This window comes from Syngnathus floridae, chromosome 19, assembly GCF_059516105.1.
Source record: "Syngnathus floridae isolate MCC-2025c chromosome 19, RoL_Sflo_1.0, whole genome shotgun sequence".
NCBI lineage: Eukaryota > Metazoa > Chordata > Actinopteri > Syngnathiformes > Syngnathidae > Syngnathus > Syngnathus floridae.
Genome location: NC_142431.1, coordinates 10,192,696 through 10,198,575, shown reverse-complemented (window position 1 = coordinate 10,198,575; position 5,880 = coordinate 10,192,696). Strand labels below are relative to the sequence as shown.

Here is a 5,880-nt window from a genome sequence, read left to right as displayed (position 1 = left end):
AAATGGCGGGCTACCTCTTCGGGTTCCGTGTCGGGGGTTCTGTCGGTGTGAAAAGACAAGGACGATCCGTCCGAGTCCACCAACACGTCTTCGTCGTAGCCGTAAAATGTTTCGATGACCTGCGGGCGCGGAAGCAAACATCTCTCTGAACAAACTGAAGCGACACCTCACGATGAATCGACGAGAGGAACGATAGCGAGAAAAAGGCCATTTCATCTTGCGCAACACCAAGCAGCCGCAAACAAACAGACTCACCTTGCAGGACCTCACGCTTTGTTCCTCCTCAGAGATTCTCGACGTCAGTATCGTAGCAGCAAATCTCTCTCCTGTCGACACAAATAATCCGCCTTTGAGATTCTTTGGATGCAAAGGGAACGAACGGCTCCGGCGCAGAAACAAACGCGACTCACAATGACATTTCTGACATGAGCTCCTGTCTCCAGAGCCTGAAAAACACGTCACCGGCGATGATTGGAGGGACGCTCGTCTTTTCCAAAAGTGACAACTACAGGGTGTGTCAGGGTTTTCCAGATTATCTTTATCGTATCATTGTGTTGCTTTGACTTTGACTGCGACCTGTAATAAATAATATTATTTATCCCTTATTTATCCCTATCGCTTATCCCTTCCTACACAAAGTCGTAAAACACCCCTTGCTATGTTTTGACTAGAGGTCAAGGGCTTCCTCTATTCAATCCACTCTTACACCCACCCTGTTTCTCTTAATTAAAATGCTCGTGCAGGAGCCGAGAGTCAGACGTCATTCGTACAACGGATGGACTCTCCACCTGCAGGTGTCCAAAAGAACTTACTTGTCTCCCGTGTGGTTCTTGCAAAATAAGTTGGAGCGAGCGCAACTCTAACAGGGTGCATTTTGCCACTAGCTGCCTACGGACAATGACGTCGCGCTCGCGGCTCATGGTTGACGGGCTGAGCAGCCGGGCAAGTCCGTCGTTTTCAGCGCACAGCGAGTGGCAAAGGCGCTGACAAAACGGGAGCTTTGAGCTGCTGAAAACGGCAAAACAAGTCTAAAGCGTGTTCAAACGCGTGCGCACAATGCTCCTGCTTGAAAGGTCGGAATTTAAGGGGCCAATTTTTTGGATGGCGGCCGCCGGCCAAGCTTTGGACGGAAAAGGTTTCCTGGCGACAGCGAGCGAGCGCGGCGCTGCCGTACGTGCACCGAGTCGCCTGCCTGAAGACCTTGGACAAGTCGTCGATGATGTGCCGCTGCTCCACAACTTGAAGGAACTCCATTTCACCGTCCTGCTGGCCGCAACCGCGGTCCAGGTCATTGAGCGAACTAGGCCTTCTCTGTGGAACACAAATGCAGTGGACTCTGTTGGCACGCCGCCGTTGTCCGCGTCGACTTACCAAGCTTGCCATCTCCTCGTTCTCCTGGGTGACAAAGCGCACTTTGTTTTCAAGGCGACACAGCACCAGCGAGAGTTCTTCATTCTTCCTGCTCAGGCGTTTGTTTTTGTACAGGAGTGGCAGAAACTGGCTTTCTGTTTCTCTCAGTCGCTTTAGCTGCAAGCATGAAGTGCGGGATGTGAAAGACGCACAACACGCGGGCCAGAACGTATCCATTCCTTTTGCATCGGTTTGAACGGAATCGTGGCTTTGGCTCCCAATAAAAGACATCTACCAGGCAACCGACTCGCCGCGCCGCTCAACTAATAAGCAAGCGCAATGGGTGCCTCGCTGGATGGCGCGCATCAAACGTAGCGCAAACCTTCAAGCGTGCCGTCAATAAATTACCAGTTCATTGCGCTCTTCAGAAAGCAGGGCGTTTCGATCCTCCAGTTTCCTGATGACTGCGCTGAGCTCAGCGATTTTCAGATGAAACCGTCGCGTGTCCCGATCCTCCTGAGACTGAAAACGCCCCGCAACACACACACACAAGCACTCGTTCAAAGTTCAAAACTGTTTTTGTGCTACCTTCCTCCAGCAACGAACTAAGTCATGCGTACTGCAAGTGTGTGATGAGGTGGCCTACGCAATGAAGAGGATTGCTAGTAGCGGCGTTGACCCCACTTCCAGGGTAGTTTAGGCCCGCCCTTTGGGAATCCCTCAGGGCAGCGATCTGCTGCTCGGCAGCCTGAGTCTGCAGCTGAAGGCGGTGGACGTGGCCGGCCCCAGGGCTTCATCCAAAACACTAACCGCTCTGTCTTTCAGCTTGATCTCATCCGTCTGGATGTACAAACGGGGAGCGCTCAGGCAGGCGGGCAAACTCATTTGCCAGAATTGTGACAAAAACAAAGAGAGCAACCGGCCAATTTTTTTCTTGAATCGACTAGAACACCTTTGCTGTGACAAAAGCGAAGCGAGCAACCGGACATTTTCTTCTTGTGAAATAGAATAGAATAGAATGCCTTAGGTGTCATTGCACTGCAGGTATACAACGAAATTGGGAACATAGCCACGCACCGCGCATCTGATCAGTCCTACCAGTCGGCGGATCTCCCTCTCGCAGTCTCTCTTGGTTCGGCTCAGCTCCTCCCGATGCTGGTGATGAGCCGATCGGAGCTCGGCCGCTCGGGACTGCCAGGCCTGCTGGGCCGCTGCCAGGGCTTCTTCCGCGCTCCTGGTGGAGGCGACACCGCTCGGTCTCCCGACACCGCCGCGTCTCCTCCACCTCCGCCAGCAAAGCGCCCCCCCTCCTCACCTGAGCAGACATTGCGCCACACCGGGCCGTTGAGACCGCAACGGAGCGCCGCGACGCTTACTGGGGACAAGCTACACAATACGGTAGCGGCCGCATCGAAGCCCGACGTGGCGTGCGGATAGTCAGACACGGATAGAGCGGATCACCTTGTCCATGGAGCCGTCCCTCAGGCTGAGGACCGAGGCATTCAGTCGCTGGATCTCTCCATCTTTGATTTTGATCACTCTCATCAGCTCCATTTCATGCTGCCGCAGTAATGTCTCCCTGGTAATGGCTAACTCTTTCTGCTTCTCCTCATGGAGTTTGCTTTTGAGTTCCGTCATGGCGGCGGTGGCACGGTGGTGCTCCGCCCGCAGGTCCTGACTTCTCTCTCTCTCCAGACAGCTGACCTGACATGACTTAGACTTAGACAAACTTTATTGTCATCTTGTCTGCACATGGTGCATACAAAACGAAATTCCGTTGCATACGTCTTACAACAAAGTAGTGATATTGCAGTTGAATAGAAGTAACATATCCTATGAAAATATATATATATACATATATACTATATATATATATATATATATATATTAAAAATAAGTATAAAGTGCAGCAGTGATAATTATGCAATAGTGCAAGTAGGCAAAACAGTATTCAAGAGTGTGCAGAGGAATGCTAAACCATGTATTAAACTTCTATTTAAAGGGTTTATACAAGTTCAGTAAAGTTGGTAGTGCGAGATAGTGCAAGATAGAGGTCCGTAGTGTCATAAAGTACAGTTCTGTGAATGTGTGATGCAGAGTTCAGTTTAGAGCTCAACAGTTCTAGTGTTCAACAGTCTGATGACAGCAGGGAAAAAGCTGTTGCAGAACCTGGTGGACCTGCAGCGGATGCTGCAAACCTCTTCCCAGAGGGCAGCAGGGAGAACAGTCCATGGTGGGGGTGTGATGGGTCATTGATGATGTTACGGGCACGGGACATGCAGCGCTGAGATGAAATGTCCTGAATGGAGGGAAGAGGAGCCCCTATGATCCTCTCTGCTGTCCTCACCACTCTCCTCACGTTCTTCCAATCGGAGGCGGTGCAGCCTCCACACCACACAGAGAGACAGCTTGTCAGAATGCTCTCTATGGTGCTCCTGTAGAACGTCCTCATGATGGGTGGGGGCAGGTGGGCTCTCCTCATCCTCCGCAGGAAGTACAAGCGCTTCTGTGCCCTCTTGACCAGTGCCGTAGTGTTCATAGTCCAGGTGAGGTCTTCTGTGATGTGGACCCCCAGGAATTTGGTGGTGCTGACCACCTCCACAGCTGAGCTGTTGATGATCAGTGGAGCGTGGTGAGGCTGTTTTTTCCTGAAGTCGACGATGATCTCCTTCATCTTCTCCTCATTCAGGATCAGGCTGTTTTCTCTGCACCAGCCCACCAGCTGCTCCACCTCCTCTCTGTAGTCCAGGTCGTTGTTGTCTCTGATGAGCCCCACCACCGTTGTGTCGTCTGCTGACTTCACGATGTGATTGGTGGTGAACCTGAGGACGCAGTCGTGTGTCATCAGGGTGCACAGCAGGGGGCTCAGGACGCAGCCCTGAAGGGAGCCTGTGCTGAGGGTGATGACATCAGAGGTGTTCTGTCCGACCCGGACTGACTGAGGTCTGTTGGTGAGGAAGTCTAGCAGCCAGTTGCGAAGGGGGGTGTTGAAGCCCAGGTGTTCCAATTTTCCTACCAGATGCTGTGGGATGATGGTGTTAAACGCTGAGCTGAAGTCCAGGAACAGCCTCCGCACATGGGTGTTCTTCTCCTCCAGGTGAGCCAGGCTCAGGTGAAGAACGGAGGAGATGGCGTCCTGAGTGGAGCGGTTTTGCCGGTCGGCAAACTGGAACGGGTCAAATAATAGGGGGAGTCTGGAAACGATGTGACCTTTAAGCAGCCTTTCGAAGCACTTCATCATAACCGGAGTCAGTGCAACAGGCCGGTAATCATTAAATGAGGTGATTTGAGGTTTCTTCGGCACCGGAATGATGGAGGCAGTCTTAAAGCACGCCGGCACTGTGGCTTGGCCCAGCGAGGTGTTAAAAATGTCTGTGATGACCCCAGCCAGATGACTTGCACATTCCCTGAACACACGCCCAGGAATGTTGTCGGGGCCAGGGGCCTTACAGGGGTTGACTCTCCTCAGGGTCTTCAACACATCGGCGGAGTCAAGGCAGAGTACCTCCTCTTCCTGATGGGGGACAGTTTTAACTGCTGGAGTGCCGTTTAGTGCCTCGAACCTCCCAAAGAAGTTATTTAGACCATTTAGAAAGTCAGCATCAACTACACCCACCGGGGGGGGGGAGGGTGAGTTGTAGTCTGTAATCGCCCGTATGCCTTGCCACATACTCCTGATGTTTTTGACGTCGTGGAAACGATCCTGAAATTTTCGACTGCGGTCTCGCTTCGCTATCCTGATGGCACGGTTCAAGTTGGCTCTCGCTGTCCTCAGTGTCTCCTTGTCGCCAGACTTGAAGGCAGAGTTCCGCGCTCGTAGCGTTTGACGTACCTCCTCAGTCATCCAGGGTCGTTGGTTGCCCCGGGTGATGATATTCTTAGTGGTGCTGACGTCCTCGGTGCATTTGTTGATGTAGGCTGACACAGTCATGGCACACGCATGTCTAATCTACATCGGGAAAACTGGGAGGGAGGGAGGCAGGCAGGGAGGCAGGCAGGGAGGCAGGCAGGGAGGCAGGCAGTGTCTGTCTGTTGAGGTTTTCACCTTGTTCTTCTCCTGCTGAAGTTCTAACTGGACGTCCATCAGTTTGGTTCTCAGCTCGTCATTGGCGGCCTGAAGGGCGTCCGTTCGCTCCGCCTTGGCCCGCCCTGCCGGAGCTCGTTTGGACATCTCTTACTCGAGTCTCGCCCGGTCGTCAGTCAGAGATCACAACATTTGTACCTGGAGAGCACAAACGCAGCGCTGTTTTCCACTGGCTTCGAACTCAACTTCAATCGGTACCGTAACTTACAACATCATAAACATAGAACTAGCTTGACTTATTCATTGAATAAATGCATTTGGTTCTTCAAAACTGCATCACGCAACATAGCGTGACCGAGACGGCCGTTATCCACCTGCGTGAAGTTATTTGGTGAAATGAATGAGATGTTTAAGACACCATCGTTCTGTCTCTATGTAGATGAAGGGAAATAATCGATTGCTGAAGGTCCAAAGGTGTTGTGATAAACAAATAAACATATTAGTGA

General features: G+C 52.0%; 1 long non-coding RNA gene across 1 annotated transcript; it reads right to left on the bottom strand.

Annotated features, from left to right (window-relative positions):
- Positions 1–1,985: 1,985 nt before the first annotated feature.
- On the bottom strand, positions 1,986–2,908 carry LOC148382079 (uncharacterized). The gene is made up of 3 exons (XR_015854290.1): positions 2,812–2,908; positions 2,449–2,665; positions 1,986–2,190 (listed from the first exon to the last, which is right to left on the bottom strand). It is a non-coding gene; the product is annotated as an uncharacterized LOC148382079 (long non-coding RNA).
- Between the last annotated feature and the right edge of the window lie 2,972 nt (positions 2,909–5,880).